Genomic DNA, 23,222 nt, shown 5'->3' with positions numbered 1-23,222 from the left:
AGTGTGTGGGGAGGGGGTGTAGGGTGAGGGGTAGTGTAGGAGAGCAGTGTGTGGGGAGGGGGTGCAGGGTGAGGGGTAGTGTAGGTGTGCAGTGTGTGGGGAGGGGGTACAGGGTGAGGGGTAGCTTTGGTGTGCAGTGTGTGAAGAGGGGGTACAGGGTGAGGGGTAGTGTAAGTGTGCAGTGTGTGGGGAGGGGGTGCAGGGTGAAGGGTAGTGTAGGAGAGCAGTGTGTGGGGAGGGGTGCAGGGTTAGGGGTAGTGTATGTGTGCAGTGTGTGCAGTGAGAGGGTGCAGGGGGAGTGTGTGCGGTGAGAGGGTACAGAGTTAGGGGCAGTGTAGGTGTGCAGTGTGTGCGGGGAGGGGTGCAGTGTGAGCCGTATGGTAGGTGTGCAGGGTGAGGGGTAGTTTGTGTGTCTCTGGCTCAGATACTGGAAGCAGGGTAGTAGTGATGAGGGACCTCACTGGGTAACAGAGATGAATCAGCAGCAGAGCCTCGGTTCTCCATTTACTTTCTGTGGAATAAAACAGAGGGGAAAGTAGGACAGTCAGATCCAGGGAATGAAGTTTATAGTGCTGATCACAGCCCTGGGCGGCTAACGACACGCACTGCTCTTATGGTAACACCTGCTGAGAGTGTAACAACACAACACACGGCAACAAAGCTGGAGGGCACACACCATGCTTCTCGCAGAGGATCTTCTATGTCACCATGCTGTCTGATGTATGCACTGTATCTTCTATGTATGATGTATAATGTGCCCTTGCTGCAGTAGATGTGGATGTTAGTATGAATTCTGTGACTATACGGCCGATTCATAAATCAGCAAACGATTAAATACACCATCGGCCAAATGTAATTTCCATAGACAACACTGAAACACGGGAATATATCTAGAATCGTTTCTGCAAACACACCCATGAATTGTGCAAACTCGGATCACAATGCACTTTTCAAACCGACGTCCCTCTCAGCAGCGTGTTCAGAGGGGGTCATTCCGAGTTGTTCGCTCGCAAGCTGCTTTTAGCAGCATTGCACACGCAAAGCCGCCGCCTACTGGGAGTGAATCTTAGCATCTTAAAATTGCGAACGAAAGATTCGCAATATTGCGATAAAACATCTCTGTGCAGTTTCTGAGTAGCTCGAGACTTACTCTGCCAGTGCGATCAGTTCAGTGCTTGTCGTTCCTGGTTTGACGTCACAAACACACCCAGCGTTCGCCCAGACACTCCTCCGTTTCTCCAGCCACTCCCGCGTTTTTCCCAGAAACGGTAGCGTTTTTTCGCACACGCCCCTAAAACGGCCTGTTTCCGCCCAGAAACACCCACTTCCTGTCAATCACATTACGATCACCAGAACGATGAAAAAACCGTGAGTAATATTCCTAACTGCATAGCAAATTTACTTGGCGCAGTCGCAGTGCGAACATTGCGCATGCGCATTAAGCGGAAAATCGCTGCGATGCGAAGAAATTTACCGAGCGAACAACTCGGAATGACCCCCAGAGTGCAGGCTTCTCTGTTACAATGTGTTAGAAGTGTAAAAAAATAGAAAAAAATCTGCGACCCCACCATAACCAGGTTCTTTAAGCCGGTCCTAGTTTTAAAAATACAGGAGGGAATAATGCATGAGGGTCCCCTGTATTTTAAGAACCAGCACCGGGCTCTTGGACCGGTCCTGGTTTTAAAAATACGGGGAAAAAAGATTTTTTAAACCGGCAGCGGGCTCCACTAGCCAGGGAGGTAATTCCAGAGCCAGGGGATACACTTATATTAACATTAATTACCCCTAACTAGTCATCCCTGGCTGGGGTTTCCTGGGGGAGTGGGGCATACGCCCTCCAGGCACCCAAGGCCAGGGCTGAAGGCCGGGGCAATCCCTGGCATCCTTGAGCAGTGGGTGCAGAGTTTATAGTCCGTTAGTTTAGAGCATAGGTTCTCAAACTCGTTCCTCAGGACCCCACACAGTGCATATTTTGCAGGTCTCCTCACAGAATCACAAGTGAAATAATTAACTCCTCCTGTGGACCTTTTGAAACGTGTCAGTGAGTAATTAATACACCTGTGTACCTGCTGGGTTACCTGCAAAACATGCACTGTGTGGGGTCCTGAGGACCGAGTTTGAGAACCTGTGGTTTAGAGTATAAAAAAAAATATTGTCTTTTACAAGAGGGACTACAGGTCCAAGCAAGCCTCCCCCTGCATGCTGGTACTTGGAGTACCACAAGTACCAGCATGTAGGGCCTGCTGGTACCTATAGTCCCCCTGTAAAAAAAAATATATATAAAAAAACAACAAGCACACCATGATGGTATAGCTTTACTAAGCACTCTTGCACACTCACACATACTTACCTACAATCCCTGTAGCCATTTGATCCTTTTGTCCAAGTATCATACACGTGACCTGTAAAAAAAAATGAAAAATCCTCACTCACCTATTCCTAGTGTAGATCATGTCCTCTTCTGTCCAAGTAGGCATCCAAGGTGTTAAAAAAATAACAAACCAAAGACACTGTATGTGTTAACACACTTCCTCTACACGGATGAGCAGGACCCGGGTAACTCATACATTAGAAGAGCCGCCAGCCAATCAGCAGGCACCTTCGTAGGAGCTGCCCGCTGACTGGCTGTGAGTGGCTGCACTGTCAGTCAAACTCCCCCCTCATAGACTTCAATGGTGAGAAAGCGCCATTGAAGTCTATGGTGGGAACTACTACAGATGGAGCCACGTTAATCGTGTCTCTGTCTGTGCCTAGTCGCGCCTGGCGAGGAGGACCATCGAGAGCAAACGGGGGGCGCGTGCGTCATAGACGCGCACGCGCCCCATTCACAGTGACTGGGAGCGTCTGTGTACGCTCGGCAGCAGGCCGAGGCGCGCCTAGGCACGCCGCTTGCCCCCGCCTGCAATGTAGCCGCGCTCAACTGCAAAGTTCACCACTATTAATCTTATGATTAGTGTTGGAAACCACAAGGTTAACAGAGGTGAACCTAGCGGTTCATATCATAGAATACAATGTAGCCATTCCCACCATAGACTTCAATGGTGGTTCTACATTTACAAAAAGAAGCACTGCACAGATATCACTGATCTATACAGGCTTCATGTTCGGGGAGTGTTTGGCTGCCAGCAAACATGAACAAGCGATTCCACCTCCCTACCAGTTAGTAAACTGCAGGGCCCTGGACTCGGCGCATCAATCGTGATTAAAAATAAAACAAATAAAGTAAAAAATTATACCCAAACTCTGCCATTACACCCCAGGGTTTAAAGATATCCACGCTTGAGCACAGGTGCCTTTGTCACTTTGATTTATCCATCTGCACTCAAACATGGTGATAAAGCTAAATATTTATCTTATATAATACCCTTTATGAGGTCTAAGAACACTGTACGCTATCTACGTATGAAGTACCGTAAGGGTACGCTCGTTGCGCAACAATCGCTTAGCCGTAGTCGAGACGCTCAAGCGTCACGTTCGCTCACGGCAAAGAGATCACAGGCAGGCACGCTATTGGCTGCTGACTAACGTATTGATTCGCTATAGCGTAGCGGACGCTCGGGACCACGAGGAGATCACCAGCGGCGCTGACGCTAACAATGTTAAACCTTTATATCTAAACCATAAACAATGTAATATGCTGTAAAACCTTAGTGTAGAGATAGGGTGTAGATGCAACCTAGTGTAACCTTATTAACTTAAAAGCTGTTCGAGCGTCACCGACGCTCTGAGAATACTAAACACTATAAGAAATACACAGATACCTGGGCTTAGGGTCCAACGCCTAATATATATATATTATGAATGATATACTTGCAAAAGAATTAATACAAATACAAATCATACACTACAATATAACATAGACTACCTAACCAGATAACTACACAGGAAATACAATACAATTACTATTTAATGGAAAATAAGAGAGAAAGAGGAGAAGAGAGAGAGAGAGAGAAATTGGCCCACAATAACAAGAAGATCAATATAGTTGCGGAGAAACACTTACGCACAAGGGGAAACGATCGCATGCGCCTCGATATCCAGCTCCCGATTATCAGCAATGAGAACCGTTGAAGAGAGTGAACTGGATATGGTCGGCCTGCCTATTTATGCCCCACACACAATACAATTCAATGGTCCCTACAATCTCATTGTTCATTGGACACAGGAATTCGGCTTCGCATTATAACAAAAGGTCATAGGTTGATTCATACAGGTGGGCTGTGACTGCTTCCAACTGTTCAGGTGGGTGGGATACTGGGTTTCCCGCCGCATGACTAAATAAGAACAAATAATAGTAAATGGACATAAACTTCTTATGTCCATAACTATTCGCACGAGCGATTAATCCGCTCCAAACCAACACCGGAATATTGCTATTTAAATACTCTTCCGATGGGTACCAAACACCACTGTATGACCCCTGTTAGACCCTTCGTACAATACAAAGAGGGATCTCTCTGTTCAGGAACATGCTATGTTAACTAAACTTTCAGAATCTATCAAAGGGACCATGATCTACAAAATACATGATATAGTGAAAATATGTAATGATTGAGTCGCACGCTACGATCACATAAACTCTACCGTAAATACGCATACCGTGCGCCTGCGGGTGCCCGCGACTGTGAGTATGCGCACGTACGGGAGAGCGTACGCATGCGCAGCACGGACCTGTGTGAGGTGCAAATATGGTAGTGTGCATAGAGATATTTTTCTGACTTTGACAGTCCACCCTTTGGCAGTCAACAATAACTGCCACCTTCTAAAACATTTCAAAAAGAGAAAAATATATGTCAGGGGTTAATACATTTACATGGTTGGGTAGGGGAGGAGAGGAGAAGGTAGGAAAAGGGTATGACCTAGTGAGATAGCAGAAGCATGTGTGTATGAATCCGTGCTTGGGGGTCATGTATCATCGTGCCGTACGTGTTTTAAATCAAGCTTCGAGGTATTGCGAAGTATACATTTGAATTCCTTCTTATCCCGTGGTACGGGTCTGTGGATGGGCTGTCAAACTTTACCGAGCTCTTTTCGGCTTTGGTTGTAACAAAATGGGGGAGCACATTTTAGTTGATGATACATGAATGGGGGAGATATGTGATTGCTGATATCTGTGCCTGTATTCCCTATCGACTATGTGTGTCATTACCTGAGGGTTGTAGAAATGAAGAAAAGACATAATTACGGTAAATGCGGTGGTATTCTATGTCAGGTAAATGTACATTCGTCGATTGAGGTCTTGTTTGGTGTCTGTTGAATGCAGTCTTCTTTGTGCTTTTGCCCATAAGGTGCGAGCAAAAGCTGTCAATGTCCATAGATTTACAAAAGTGTTGGGCTAGCGTAATTTTAAAATTTCTAGGGAAACTGGGGATCCATGGCATAGTTCATCAAAAATCTGTGTGTCAGGTTGTCAAAACTTCTTCTTTAATCCATCTGTTGTCTGTATATCGGCTCATCAAATTCCTCGTCCAAGTGGGTCTTTTTACCTTGGAGGAAACGGAAAAACAGGTGAAAGAAACGGACCGTAGAAATCGCATTTTCATCACATCATTGTTTCTACATTTGGGTCATAAATCAAGTCCATTGGAATTACAGTTTCCTCACTTCTTAAACTCATTACCCTAGTACGACGATTGCACCTCATTAAAGCCTGACCGCATCTAAATATCAAACCGATCGTTATGATAACACCTAAGATACATAGGAGAAACTTCCCAACATCCATTATGACTCCTTGAGCCCAGTCTCCCAAACCAGAGAACCAATTTCGCGGGTTCAACCATGACACCCAACCAGTCAGCTCATTACCTACAGCAGCAAGAGTGAGATTGTGTCTCCTGCGAAATTCCCACTTCAGTTGGAGAATATCGTCCATCTTTTGGTCTATGACCTCGACCGGGTCCTCGGTGCTATTCGTAATATATGTGCAACATTTCACGCCGTATTGTGTTGCCAGTGTGACACAATATCCGCCTGTCACTGCTGTGAGGTAATTAAGAACCATTCTATGCTGTACCAGTTCTGTTTTATAAGCTTGAAGTTCTCTTCCAGTATACCTAAACGTGTCATCATACATTTCAGTGATATTATCTAACAAATTGGCGAGCGCAGATATGTATTTATAATTCAACACTCCTCTGGCGGTGCGAGTGATGTCTAACGCGATTAGAAACTGAATCCCGGTGGATTCATGGATCATGTCAGAGGCCGGATGCTCTGTTCTTTCTATCAGGTGCCGTTTAACTACGTGCTCGTAATGGGTGTGAGTATAAGGAGTTTGGGCAACACGGTGTATGTCTTTCATTTTGTCATGTGATACAGTCATTACTTCAGGCAGTACTTTTCCAATATAACACAATCCTTCAGAGTTTGGGGCAAGCCACTTATACGCCTTTCTCCCGCATATGAAATATGCATCATCGGGGAGAACATATGGGACGGAGTAGGACATAACCATATTACACACCTTCCATGTGAAATCTCCTAACCCTAATTCTTCCATCTGCTTAGTACACGTATCAGGTTGTACGATATGTGCACAGTATCCTGGTGATACCTCTCCAACTCTCGTAATCCTATTTCCTAAGGTATACCTATACCGGAAAGATTTTCCTCTACTGGCTATGTGGCGTATAAGCTCTGTAGCTGTAGGCATTCTATCTGCTCTATGTGAAAAGGTCATGGTTTGATTACTCCATGACACTTCCCAATTTCCCGGCTTTCGGGGATTGGAGATGTTAAAACATAATAGGGACCTATCCACATGGTATTGGTGGAGCTTCAAACTAGGAGGGCTGGAGATATTAAACCTCCTGTCCACCGGTCTCCCACCACTTAACTCAAGTACCTCCCCTAACGTTAAAGGAAATGGTACTAGCCCTGATTTGCTATGACCTTGAGGTACTTGAGAGCATACCCAACAATCTGTTTTATTTAACACACTACCCACTAAGGAGTGATAGTCACTCAATGGATGCCGGTCCATATGGATATTAAAACTGGATTGGCATTTCTTTATGCACCCATCCTCAATGACATTGTTACAGAGCCGACAGATACAGTTTTCTTCAGCTAACAATCCTTCACAATTCCTTCTATGGTCAATGCTATCGGATCGTTTTCTGATACTCGCCTTTGCTTGTTGATTATGTTGTTCTTGGAAAACTACGCCTCCATCTCTGTCATCAGAACCCATTCCAGAACCTCTCTCGACCTCCATGGTACTCTCGCCGGAACAGACTGCTCTGGTCAACATCATGGTCAACAGGAAAATCCGGATCACAGTCTCTTGGGGCAAGTCCATCTTGTAGGAGGAAACGGAGAAGTATGAGAAGGGGGGAAAAATAATTTGAGGTAGAGGGGATGGGAAGTTGGAGAAAAACAATAAAAGGGAACAGGGGATCGACAACTGTTTTTGGTCTTGTGATTTTCAATGCTCAGGTGCCGCCTCAATCTTCCTGGAACAGACACTCCAGTGATACAACCTCTACCGTCTGTTCCTTATCACGGGACCTCGCTGGATCAGCAACCTTTCTACAGTGGGACGAATGAACCCAAGTCTCTCTCTCAGCAACCTTCAATGCTGTAGTGCTAGTCAATAAGACCTGGTATGGTCCTTCCCAGCTGTCAATAAGGCAACCTGAGCGTAGAAAATTCCGTATCATTACATAATCCCCAGGTTCAATGTCATGACAATTACTATCTGGTAAATCAGGAATCACTAACTTCAGATTATCATTTTGATTTCTTAACTGTTTACTCATGTTAATCAAGTATTTTACAGTCACTTCATTGTTACACTTCAAATCATCCTGAGGGTTAATCATAACATGCGGTTGTCGACCAAACAAGATTTCAAAGGGAGACAGATTAAGAGGGGACCTGGGAGTGGTTCTGATGCTGTACAGTACAATGGGTAAAGCTTCTGGCCATGTCAATCCTGTCTCTGCCATCACTTTACTCAGTTTATTTTTAATAGTGCTGTTCACTCTTTCCACTTTCGCACTCGCCTGTGGACGGTATGGAGTGTGCAGCTTGCTATCAATTCCCATCAATTTACACATTCCTTGAAAGACATCACCTGTAAAATGGGTACCCCTATCACTTTCGATAATTCTAGGGATACCATATCTACATACAAATTCCTGCACAATTTTCTTAGCAGTAAACATAGCGGTATTTGTGGCCGCCGGAAATGCTTCGACCCAATTTGAAAAAACATCTATACAAACAAGTACATATTTCAAATTTCGACAAGGGGGTAATTGAATAAAGTCAATCTGTATTACCTGGAAAGGGCCGCCGGCAGGTGGGATATGAGATGGTTCTGTAGGTATTGCCTTTCCGATGTTCTTTCTCAGACAGGTAAGGCATGACATTGCCCTTTTACTCGCATGAGATGAAAATCCTGGGGCACACCAATATGCTCTTACCAACTTGCACATCCCTTCCTTGCCCAGATGAGTCAGCCCGTGAGCTGCCTCAGCTAAACATGGAAGGTATGCTTTGGGGGCCACTGGTTTACCGTGTCCATCCGTCCAGAGTCCTGAGGACTCCTGGCCATATCCTTTTGCCTTCCAGACTGCCTTTTCCTGTGTGGAACACAAATTTTGCATTTCACACAACTTCTGTGTGTTGATGGTATTAAATACCATCAGTTGTGTGGTGTCTGTCTGTCTGGGGGTAGCAGCTGCTAATTTAGCAGCTTCGTCTGCTCGGCTGTTACCAAGTGATACTGGGTCTTGGCTATATGTGTGTGCTTTACATTTGATAACAGCCACTCTGTCGGGTTCCTGTATCGCTGTTAGAAGCCTTTTTATGTGAGCTGCATGCGCTACCGGTGTACCAGCTGCCGTCATGAAATTTCTGAGGCGCCATAGGGCTCCGAAATCATGGACTACCCCGAATGCGTATCTAGAATCGGTGTAGATATTGGCTGATTTGCCCTTAGCCAATTCACATGCTCTGGTTAGGGCGACCAGTTCAGCAACCTGGGCTGAGTGAGGTGGGCCTAGCGGTTCCGCTTCTATGGTGCCTTGGTCATCTACGACTGCGTATCCAGTACACAAGTCTCCCGAGTCTGACTGTCTATGACAACTACCGTCCGTGTAGAACGTAAGTTCTACATCTTCCAGTGGGTTGTCACTGATGTCAGGCCTTGCGGTAAAATTTTGGGTCAAATATTCCATACAATCATGTGTGTCTTCCTTTGTGTTAAATTCTCCTTCCCCACCACTCTCATCCTCCACCCTTTGTGCCTGTCCAGGCACACCTGGGAGATATGTTGCAGGATTTAATGCACTGCATCTCCTTATGGTGATGTTTACGGGGGCCATTAGTGCCAATTCCCATCTTGTAAACCGCGCTGATGAGACGTGCCTGGTTTGGGCAGAATTTAACAAGGCTGACACTGCATGTGGTGTATGAATTGTGAGGTTGTGACCTAGCACGACGTCTTCGCTTTTCGTTACTAGCAATGCTATCGCAGCAACGCTTCGCAAGCATGTGGGGAGGGATCGCGCTACCGTATCTAGCTGAGCGCTGTAATATGCTACTGGCCTGCTGGCATCACCGTGCTTTTGGGTTAGTACGCCTGCCGCGCAACCAGCACTTTCTGTTCCGTATAGTTCAAAGGGTTTCCCATAGTCTGGCATACCCAATGCTGGTGCCTGCGTTATGCACTGTTTAAGTCTCTCAAATGCTGTCTCAGACTCGTCTGTATGCGAAATCCGATCAGGTTTGTTTGAGGAGACCATCTCCTGCAAGGGTAACGCTAGAATGGAAAACCCTGGGATCCAGTTACGGCAATATCCACACATTCCTAAAAATGTTCTGATCTGTTGCTGGGTTTGTGGCAGAGTCATGTCTCTAATTGCTTGAATTCTATCAGCGGTCAGGTGTCTCAGTCCTTGTGTTAGACAGTGTCCCAAATATTTTACCTTAGTTTGGCATAATTGCAACTTGTCTTTGGAAACCTTGTGTCCTGTGTCTGAAAGATGAAACAGGAGCTGTTTCGTATCCTTCAGGGATGCTTCCAATGAATCAGAACACAGTAGTAGATCATCCACGTACTGTATTAATACTGATCCACTCACTGGTTGGAAAGACTGTAAACAATCATGCAAAGCCTGAGAAAATATACTTGGACTATCTATGAATCCTTGTGGTAATCGAGTCCATGTGTATTGGACTCCTCTGTATGTAAATGCAAACAAATATTGACTGTCAGGGTGCAGAGGTACCGAAAAGAAAGCGGAGCAGAGGTCAATAGCAGTGAAAAATTTCGCAGTGGGAGGGATTTGCATTAGGATGACAGCTGGATTTGGCACTACGGGGAACTGACTCTCAACTATTTTGTTAATCCCCCTTAGATCCTGCACTAGCCGGTAACCCCTCCCCCCACTCTTTTTAACAGGGAAGATGGGACTATTGGCAGTGCTGGACGTTCTTACCAGAATGCCCTGTTGTAGCAAGCGCTCTATTACGGGATACACTCCTAACTCCACCTCTGGCTTCAGAGGGTACTGTGGGATTTTTGGAGCTATCCTACCATCTTTTACTTGTACAACTACCGGAGCTATGTTTGCCATTAATCCAGTGTCCTGTCCATCTTTAGTCCAAAGTGACTCTGGTATCTGAGATGTCATTTCTTCTACTTGGGAGGGAGTCCTATTTGTCATAATGGTATGTGACATTAATTTTGACGGGGAGTCTAACATGTCTCGCACTTCCTGAGCGTGATTCTCAGGTATGTCCAAGAATACACCTTCAGGAGTACAATAAATGACGCACCCCATTTTACACAGTAAGTCTCTTCCCAGGAGATTAGTCGGTGCCGATGCAGCCAGCAAAAAGGAATGCTTGGTATGTAAAGGCCCTACTGTAATCTCGGCTGGTTTGCTAACAGGGTAGTGTTGGACTACTCCCGTTACCCCTATGGCTGGAATTGTCTTACCAGTGGTTCTCATGCCCACTGTCGAATTTATCACTGATTTGGCCGCCCCTGTGTCTACAAGAAAGTTTAATGATTTACCAGCTACATTGATTGCAATTTCTGGTTCACTTCCAAGGCTTGCAATCAATTTTACTGGCTGCAGATTACAGGTATGGCCACACCCCTATTGGGTATGGTGACCTCCCTGAATCCCGCTGGCAGCAACTACTTGTGATGGAGTTAATTGGGAGCTACCAGAGGCTTGCCAGTCTCTGTTCGGGGGATATCTTTTTGTTTCCCCTGCATGTGGCTCATAACTCCGTTTCTGCGGACCCTGATCCCAATGTCGTGTGTCGTGTCGTTGTCTAGGGGGTTGGTATGAGTTTCGTGAATTCTTCACTCTACAATCTCGTGCCATGTGTCCCTGTTTATGACAAGAATAACAAGTAACCACATTTGACTTACCCACAGGGTTTGGTGATATAAACAAAGGCTGCCTTGTGGTCAGGGCCTGTATACTTACTGCCATTAACTTATCACCTTGTTGTTCCCTGTGTCTGGTGATGTTCCTATCGTGATCAATAGCAGCCTCTCTCAAAGTAGCCACAGACAGACCTCGCCAACATGGTTGTGTGGTCTGTACCCTAGTCTTCAATGACTCTTTTAAACCATCCATCAGTACCGATACTGCTACTTCTCGATGGTTTATGTTTGTTTTAATGTCCTCTATGCCTGTGTATTTTGCCATTTCTGATAATGCTCTGTGAAAATACTCTGCAGCTGTTTCTGACTCCTTCTGTTTAATGGAGAATATTTTGTTCCATTTAACTACGGCTGGGAAATACTCCTTTAACTGTAAACTTATTCTTTTTACATTGTCTTTGTTGTACACTTCTGTAAGAGGTACATCCTGATCTAATCCACAGTCAGCTAAAAATTGAGCTGCGTCGACATTGGAGGGTAAACATGCTCTCAGCAATATCTGCCAGTCTTTATTGTTGGGCTCTACAGTGTTACCTAGGTCTCTGATGTATTTTTGGCTGGCAACTAAGTCTTTTCTAGGGTCAGGGAATTCCGACACTATGGTCCTTAATTCCATTCGGGAAAATGGGCTGTACATGGCAATGTTCCTAACAGGAGTGACTCCTGAAGTGTCTGTTTTCCCATTTGGAACTACTATTACCTTAACAGGATTAACCCTAACAACCTCATTCTGTGTAGATTCTACAGGCTGTGGTGAAATAGTTTCAGCATAGTGTATGGTGCCGTACTTACCCGTTGATACGACCTCACCTATCCCTCCGCTAGGGGCCTTTGTTACTAATCTCGGGGGTGGAGCTGTGCCTACTGTGGTCTCTGCTATGGTGGCTGCTAGAGAGAGCGCTGAAATTGTTGCCGATTCGTCCTCTTGATCACACTCCTGAGGAAAGTTCAAAACAGGGTACAACTTGCACGGGTTAATACTTGCATTGGTTAATTGGTTAACATTATCTTTAACATTTACACAGTTGCTAAGTGTTTGTGTGTTACACCTTAGTGCGTCATTCTCCGCAACCAATTTTTCTCCCGATATATATGGTGGCGGTGGGGCCGTGGCTATCAGTTTTCTGATCGAGCCAGATCCCGCCGCCTGAGCCAATCCTCTCTGTATGTCACCCTCCTGTTGCCATAACTGTAAATAATCATAATGCTTGATTCGTCTCTTTGCTGATTTAATGAGACATATCCTTCTCCTTAAATTCGTTAACACTTCTGTGCTGAAGCTACCTACTCTTGGGAATTTCTCCCCGTCATGTATTGTCATTCTCTCCCATTCATCACATAAAGCTTCTGTGTGACTTCCGTATTTCTCACACATTACGTACCTTGCCGACCCGACTGGTCGGTTCACTGAATCAACCCGAACCGAGGTTGATCGCCCCCTACCTGAACAAGTGGCCCCCATAGTTCGAAGGTGTTGCTTTATTCAACCAACCCTTACGCAAACCAAAATGTTCAAAATAGGCTGACGGTGGCGGTTTACCGAGTACCCCACTCACTCGCCCACGCCGACCAATACGACCTGATCACACCGATATGGTGCTGGCGTACTCGACCCAGGGCCCCTGCGACCTGAACCTCTATTTACTGGAACCTGTGAGGGTGATCCGAAGAACACTTACTCTTTCCAGTAACTATTGGCTGTTGGATAGTTCCTGAGTGAGCAGCGAACCTCCCTTAAAATAAAAAAAATTACACAAATCACGTTAGAATGTACAAATAGCGTTTATGACCTTCGTACACAAATAGTACCGGTCAGGTTTACTAATGCACACAATTACGTGCGGTACAATCGTTCAGCACATAAGCAACTAATCTTATGTACGGAGCGACCAGTGGAATCGAAAATTACGGCTGCGAATTCCTTCAGCCAGAGCTTGTATGGCCTATATGGGTGTTGCACCAACCCTTTCTTGGTGTTGTGCCTGTGGACTGTATAGCGGACTTCCTTGTCTGCTGTACCTGAACCTGCTGGTCTGCTATGACCTCCTGGTCTGTTACAGTATGACCTCCTGGTCTGCTACACTCTAATGCTCAAATTGTATGTTTTAACCAGGGATGCCTCCCTAGCCACCATGTACGTCACTTACACGCATGTACCTCACGAGAACTCGACTTTTCTTGTGGTTCAACCTCAAAAATTGTAAAAACAAACACTCACTCACCACATATACACTTTTGTTTCTCTTTCTATTTCTGCGCAGAAATTTCTCTTTAGACCAGATGTGTTACCAATTAGGAGAAGGATCTGTTAATTTAAATTTCGAATGTAAAAATAGATTTGCGCGATTTATCGCCTTGCGTTATTTACCGCGTTGCGCTATTTATCGCGTTGAAAAAAATTAACACTTGTGATTTGAGTTACGTGGGCGTACCCGTACGCTCCGTTGCGTAATATACGCTGCGTGCGTCGGCCCTTGGGTTGCGTACGCAAGTCTCAGTCCTTTGTTAGAGACACGTGTACGCAAAGCAAAGATCCACCGTAACACAATTTATACGTTTATCAATGTAGATGATCCTTTATCATCTACCACGCACCACACTGGCTTCGCCTTGTCTCCCAGGCAAAACTGTGTGTTTGTCTATACTTTAACTATGTTACCTTTACTCTTAAACTATAAAATAGCAGCAAATCTCTCTTAGCACGTTTATCAATTATACAATAGCAAACAGGAGAGTGATATACGAAAATACACAAATGAAAAAAAAGAAATGCAGATATATATGTGTGCGTGTGTACGCAAGACAGAAAAATAAACAGTTTTAAAAGAGACTAGCGTGTTGTTCTTACCTCCGGTTCCCGGATTCCTTCAGCACCCTTTACTAAGAGAAGCAGACGCTTATCCAAACAGCACTACGAGGAATATGATCTCCCGCCCTTTGCTGCTGGATAATGTCTGCTGAAATTACCTAGTGCAGATATGTGAAGGACAGGACGAGCCCGCAATTGATAAAGCTAAATATTTATCTTATATAATACCCTTTATGAGGTCTAAGAACACTGTACGCTATCTACGTATGAAGTACCGTAAGGGTACGCTCGTTGCGCAACAATCGCTTAGCCGTAGTCGAGACGCTCAAGCGTCACGTTCGCTCACGGCCAAGAGATCACAGGCAGGCACGCTATTGGCTGCTGACTAACGTATTGATTCGCTATAGCGTAGCGGACGCTCGGGACCACGAGGAGATCACCAGCGGCGCTGACGCTAACAATGTTAAACCTTTATATCTAAACCATAAACAATGTAATATGCTGTAAAACCTTAGTGTAGAGATAGGGTGTAGATGCAACCTAGTGTAACCTTATTAACTTAAAAGCTGTTCGAGCGTCACCGACGCTCTGAGAATACTAAACACTATAAGAAATACACAGATACCTGGGCTTAGGGTCCAACGCCTAATATATATATATTATGAATGATATACTTGCAAAAGAATTAATACAAATACAAATCATACACTACAATATAACATAGACTACCTAACCAGATAACTACACAGGAAATATAATACAATTACTATTTAAGGGAAAATAAGAGAGAAAGAGGAGAAGAGAGAGAGAGAGAGAAATTGGCCCACAATAACAAGAAGATCAATATAGTTGCGGAGAAACACTTACGCACAAGGGGAAACGATCGCATGCGCCTCGATATCCAGCTCCCGATTATCAGCAATGAGAACCGTTGAAGAGAGTGAACTGGATATGGTCGGCCTGCCTATTTATGCCCCACACACAATACAATTCAATGGTCCCTACAATCTCATTGTTCATTGGACACAGGAATTCGGCTTCGCATTATAACAAAAGGTCATAGGTTGATTCATACAGGTGGGCTGTGACTGCTTCCAACTGCTCAGGTGGGTGGGATACTGGGTTTCCCGCCGCATGACTAAATAAGAACAAATAATAGTAAATGGACATAAACTTCTTATGTCCATAACTATTCGCACGAGCGATTAATCCGCTCCAAACCAACACCGGAATATTGCTATTTAAATACTCTTCCGATGGGTACCAAACACCACTGTATGACCCCTGTTAGACCCTTCGTACAATACAAAGAGGGATCTCTCTGTTCAGGAACATGCTATGTTAACTAAACTTTCAGAATCTATCAAAGGGACCATGATCTACAAAATACATGATATAGTGAAAATATGTAATGATTGAGTCGCACGCTACGATCACATAAACTCTACCGTAAATACGCATACCGTGCGCCTGCGGGTGCCCGCGACTGTGAGTATGCGCACGTACGGGAGAGCGTACGCATGCGCAGCACGGACCTGTGTGAGGTGCAAATATGGTAGTGTGCATAGAGATATTTTTCTGACTTTGACAATGGATATCCTTAAAACCTGGAATGTAGTGGCGGAGTTTGGGAAACTGCTCTAATGCTTTATCACTTTTTGCCAGTAATTAGATCACGACTGTGTATGGGGTAGCAGTTGATTTACCGACGCACACAATACAGACGGTCATAATCCCATACCGGCACGGTCAAAATACCGACATTCATTATACCATGTTCAAAATGCCGACATGGCCAGAATACAGAAATGTGAAATGCCGACATGTCAAAATGCCGACACACATTTTTATGGCATTTTTGACCAAAAACAGACTTGTTCACACTTTACCATCCCAGTGAGACTGGAGGGGGAATATAATAAGGTGGCAAGCGCAGCGAGGCACTGAGCCCAAAGCACGATGAGCACAGCGAACCATGCGAGGGGACGCGGAACACTTAGACGGTGTCCATGTCGACCTATGTCCACATTGACAGGAAAACTCCAGAAAAAAACTCATGTCGGTATTTTGACATGTCAGCATGTCAAATGGCGGTATTCCGACTATGTCGGCATTTTAAACATGTCGGCATAATGAATGTCGGTATTTTGAGCGTGTCGGTATTTTTATTGTAGGTCAATGACTGTCGGGACTATGATTGTCTTTTGTGTCCGTCGGTAAATCATAATAAACCCCTGTGTACAGTGCGTCCAGGACATACTGAAAAACAAGACACTCACGATATACTATATATATATATATATATATATATATATATAAAACTGTAAATGCCTTTTCTTGCAGGGATTAATGTTATTACTGTTGCCTCATGCACACTGTTTCCCTCTGTCTGCGTGTTCTGGTATATTTACTAAAGTGCGGATTTTCTTAGAAGTTGAGCTGTTTCCCATAGCAACCAGAGTCTACTTAACATTTAGCTAGCTGCTTCTAGAAGAGAATAGATAGTATATCTCCACTTCATAAAAATCTGCACCTTAGTAAATATACCTCTTAGGGGGACATTTACTATGCAGTGATAAGAGCAGAGAAGTGAGCCAGTGGAGAAATTTCCCTATCAACCAATCAGCAGCTCAGTATCATTTTATAGTATGCAAATTGTAGATGTTACTTCAGTGCTGATTGGTTGCCATGGGCAACTTCTCCACTGGCTCACTTCTCCACTCTTATCACTGCTTAGTAAATGTCCCCCTAAGTGAGAGATTGGAAATCATACTCTTTAGTGGTAATTTGCTTTCACTTTAAATATTAAAAATAAATCCAGAGTAATGCTACATGATTCCGGGGGAAACTATCGGCAACACCAGAAGCTTTTACTGCAAGAATAATTTGCTGCTGACTGGCACAGAATTTGCGCACTTGACATACAGTATGGTAATGCCGCGCAGCCCCCCTGGAGCTCGGTGACATTAACAGGTAGAGACGGCAGCCGTCACCAGCTAAAGGTCATGTATATTATTTTAACCCCTTTCTATACTAAATGTTTAATGACATGAAAACAAGGCTGTGACTGACACCTTGCAGGATTACTCCAGATGTGATATGACCCAGCGCTAGCCGTGGGAGTGGATTGTGCCTATGCCTGCACAGGCAGATAAGATGTGTACGACAGACCCATCCTATGAAATGAGGATCCGCTGGATGATGTCAGGACGGTCTGCTGCCGGGCAGAACAAGCACCAAAATCCTAGACAACATTCTCACGGCCGCATAATAAGATCTGAAACGCTGCAGATCTATAGGATAACATTCTAGATTTTTTTTTTATTCAACATGCAAAAAATTAACATTTGCAAAATAATCATGTATTTGTGGTAGCACAGTGGTTAGCATTGCTGTCCTGTCTTGGCTTCACATGGCTTCTGCTGGGAGTGTGTTATATGAAAGTTCTCTTAGCTGGGTCTGATAGCCCTGAAAAAATGTAAAGTAACATTAAACTCTACAAATAAGTCTTAACTTGAATGGCAGAACAGCTCTGCCTGCTAGATAAACCATTCATGGGTTGCTCAGCTCACGCTGCCTTATTTTTAAAGTTGACCACACAATCTGAGTCCCTGACAAGTCATCATATAAACTACCATGTCAGCAGGAAATCATACTATAGCTGACTGATCGGGCTATTTATGGTCTCTCGGTAGAGTATTGGACAGATGTGGAAACACAGTAATTCCGTGCTCCGCAATGTGCACACAGCTAAAACTAGAGATAAGCGGGTTCGGTTTTACCTGGATCTTCTTATTGGCTCTCGGATGTCACGTGTTTTGGTTAGCCAATAAGAAAAATCCGTAAAATCTGAACTGGCGTTAATTCTGGCGTTAAGAACCGAGTAAATCCGAACCCGCTCATCTCTAGCTAAAACCCAGTGATGGAGACAAGTGCAATAGCATTCAGCAATAGTCTGACCTACCCCATCCCAGTATAGCAGGTAGGTTTATCAGTGGCTCCAACTAAACCACCATACATGCATATATGTGTCACAGCATGACAACAGCTGCAGGCTGAGTATTGCTCAGAGAGTTACACCAGAGGGGCAGTAGGTGGCGCTGCTACATAAAATGTGACAGTGCTCTCTATTGCAGAAACATGTTCGTAATCCCATGTTATGTGTCCTGGTCACATTGTAGGTTAGCACACAAGCTTGCATAGAGGATGACCAGAGTAGCATATTCTGTAACAAAATAAATACATTATGAAGAGTACATTATACTTGCAAATCAGAAATATCAGCAGTTTGTAAATTAATTTGACCCCTTACTTGATGAACATCTGTAAATTGCTGATCGCTGTAGCTGCAGATCACTTCTGTCACACCTGCCCTTCCCCATTACCCACACAGCTGCATGTGACACCTGCCCTTCCCCATTACCCGCACAGCTGCACGTGACACCTGCCCTTCCCCATTACCTGCACAGCTGCAAATGACACCTGCCCTTCCCCATTAATCGCACAGCTGCATGTGACACCTGCCCTTCCCCATTACCCACACAGCTGCACGTGACACCTGCCCTTCCCCATTACCCGCACAGCTGCACGTGACACCTGCCCTTCCCCATTACCCGCACAGCTGCACGTGACACCTGCCCTTCCCCAGTACCTATACAGCTGTATGTGACACCTGCCCTTCCCCATTACCTGTACAGCTGCACGTGACACCTGCCCTTCCCCATTACCTGTACAGCTGCACGTGACACCTGCCCTTCCCCATTACCCGCACAGCTGCACGTGACACCTGCCCTTCCCCATTACCTGTACAGCTGTATGTGACACCTGCCCTTCCCCATTACCTGTACAGCTGTATGTGACACCTGCCCTTCCCCATTACCTGCATAGCTGCATGTGACACCTGCCCTTCCCTATTACCAGCACAGCTGCATGTGACATGCAGTGCTGAAAGTGGTACGGAGTACCATAAGAAATATGGTGGTGGTATTCAGTACCACCAGCCCAACGCTGGGACATAATTTTTAAGGGGCATTTTTGTGTGTGGGACATAAAAAGTTGTGTCACTGGCATAACAGTGTGTGGCATAATATGTAATCGGCATTACGGTGTGTGGTATAATATATAAGGCATAACGGTGTGTAGCATAATGTGTAATGGGCATTCCGGTGTCTGGCATAATGTGTAATGGGCATTACGGTGTATGGCATAATATGTAATGGATGTACGGTGTCTGGCATAATGTGTAATGGGCATTACGGTGTGTGGCATAATGTGTAATGGGTGTTACGGTGTCTGGCATAATGTGCAATAGACATTACGGTGTGTGGCATAATGTGTAATGGGTGTTACGGTGTCTGGCATAATGTGTAATGGGTATTACGGTGTCTGGCATAATGTGTAATGGGTGTTACAGTGTCTGGCATAATGTGTAATGGGCATTACGGTGTGTGGCATAACGTGTAATGGGGTTACGGTGTCTGGCATAATGTGTAATGGGCATTACGGTGTGTGACATAATGTGTACTGGATGTTACGGTGTCTGGCATAATGTGTAATGGGCATTACGGTGTGGCATACTGTGTAATGGGCATTACGGTGTTTGGCATAATGTGTAAGGGGCATTACGGTGTGTGGCATAATGTGGCCATGCCCCTATTGTCATGTAGCCACTCCCCTAGTTTTGTGTTGACCACGCCCCCTTGTGACACGTGGCCACGCCCGTTTTTACTATCAGTACCACTAACAACAAAATTCTACTTGCACCACTGGTGACATGTCTTTCAGCAGTTATTGCAGCACAAGTGTTCTTTTTTGTAATATGTACACAGGCTAAATAAGTCACGGATACATAACCCAGGGCTGCGGACCACGTGAGGCCATTATACATACCCCATAGACTGCACTCACACTTACTGTATACATACCCCATAGACTGCACTCATACTTACTGTATACATACCCCATAAAGACTACACTCACACTGTATACATACCCCATATAGACTGCACTCACACTTACTGTATACATACCCCATATAGACTGCACTCACACTTACTGTATACATACTCCATAGACTGCACTCACACTTACTGTATACATACCCCATAGACTGCACTCACACTTACTGTATACATACCCCATAAAGACTACACTCACACTTACTGTATACATACCCCATATAGACTGCATTCACACTTACTGTATACATACCCCATATACTGTACTCACACTTACTGTATACATACCCCATACACTGCACTCACACTTACTGTATACATACCCCATATACTGTACTCACACTTACTGTATACATACCCCATAGACTGCACTCACACTTACTGTATACATAGCCCATATAGACTGCACTCACACTTACTGTATACATACCCCATGTAGACTGCACTCACACTTACTGTATACATACCCCATAAACTGCACTCACTGTATACATACTCCATATAGACTGCACTCACACTTACTGTATACATACCCCATATAGACTACACTCACTGTATACATACCCCATATAGCCTACACTTACACTTACTGTATACATACCCCATATAGACTGTACTCACACTTATTGTATACATACCCCATATAGACTACACTCACATTCACTGTATACATACCCCATAGACTGCACTCACATTTACTGTATACATACCCCATATAGACTGCACTCACACTTCCTGTATACATACCCCATATAGACTACACTCACTGTATACTTACCCCATAGACTGCACTCACACTTACTGTATACATACCCATATAGACTACACTTACTGTATATATACCCCATACAGACTACACTTGCACTCACTGTATACATACCCCATAGACTGCACACACTTACTGTATACATACCCTTTATAGACTGCACTCACACTCACTGTAAACATACCCCATATAGACTACACTCACACTCACTGTATACATACCCCATATAGACTGCACTCACACTTACTGTATACATACCCCGTATAGACTGCACTCACACTTCCTGTATACATACCCCATATGGACTACACTCACTGTATACTTACCCCCATAGACTGCACTCACACTTACTGTATACATACCCATATAGACTACACTTACTGTATATATACCCCATACAGACTACACTTGCACTCACTGTATACATACCCCATAGACGGCACTCACACTTACTGTATACATACCCTATATAGACTGCACACACACTCACTGTAAACATACCCCATATAGACTACACTCACACTCACTGTATACATACCCCATATAGACTGCACTCACACTTACTGTATACATAACCCAATAGACTACACTCACACTCACTGTATACATACCCCGTATAGACTGCACTCACTGCATACATAACCCCATACACACTGCACTCACACTTACTGTATACATACCCCATGTAGACTGCACTCACACTTACCGTATACATACCCCATAGACTGCACTCACACTTACTGTATACATACCCCATATAGACTGTACTCACATTTACTGTATACATATCCTATAGAGACTACTCTCACACTCACTGTATACATACCCATAGACAGCACTCACACTTACTGTATAAATACCCCATATAGACTGTACTCACTGTATACCCTATAGACTACACTCACTGTATACATACCCCATAGACAGCACTCACACTTACTGTATACATATTCCATATAGACTGTACTCACTTACTGTATACATACCCCATATAGACTACACTCACTGTATACATATCCAATAGACTGCACTCACACTTACTGTATACATACCCCATATAGACTGCACTCACACTTACCGAATACATACCCCATAGACTGCACTCACACTTACAGTATACTTACCCCATAGCGACTGCACTCACACTTACTGTATACATACCCCATATACTTTACTCACACTTACTGTATACATACCCCATATACTACACTCACACTTACTGTATACATACCCCATATAGACTGTACTCCCACTTACTGTATACATACCCCATATAGACTGCACTCACACTTACCGAATACATACCCCATATACTGCACTCACACTTACAGTATACTTACCCCATATAGACTGCACTCACACTTACTGTATACATACTCCATATACTATACTCCCACTTACTGTATACATACCCCATATACTACACTCACACTTACTGTATACATACCCCATATAGACTGTACTCCCACTTACTGTATACATACCCCATAGAGACTACTCTCACACTTACTGTATACATACTCCATATACTGTACTCACACTTACTGTATACATACCACACAGACTGCATTCATACTTACTGTATACATACCCCATAGAGACTACTCTCACACTCACTGTATACATACCCCATATACTACACTCACACTTACTGTATACATACCCCATATAGACTGTACTCCCACTTACTGTATACATACCCCATATACTGCACTCACACTTACAGTATACTTACCCCATATAGACTGCACTCACACTTACTGTATACATACCCCATATACTGTACTCCCACTTACTGTATACATACCCCATATACTACACTCACACTTACTGTATACATACCCCATATAGACTGTACTCCCACTTACTGTATACATACCCCATAGAGACTACTCTCACACTTACTGTATACATACTCCATATACTGAACTCACACTTACTGTATACATACCACACATACTGCATTCATACTTACTGTATACATACCCCATAGAGACTACTCTCACACTCACTGTATACATACCCCATATAGACTACACTCACTGTATACATACCCCATAGACAGCACTCACACTTACTGTATACATATCCCATATAGACTGTACTCACACTTACTGTATACATACCCCATATAGACTACACTCACTGTATACATATCCAATAGACTGCACTCACATTTACTGTATACATACCCCATATATACTGCATTCACACTTACTGTATACATACCCCATATAGACTGCACTCACACTTACCGTATACATACCCCATAGA

This window comes from Pseudophryne corroboree, chromosome 4 (genome assembly GCF_028390025.1).
Source record: "Pseudophryne corroboree isolate aPseCor3 chromosome 4, aPseCor3.hap2, whole genome shotgun sequence".
Lineage (NCBI taxonomy): Eukaryota > Metazoa > Chordata > Amphibia > Anura > Myobatrachidae > Pseudophryne > Pseudophryne corroboree.
Note: the sequence above shows the minus strand (reverse complement) of the source record.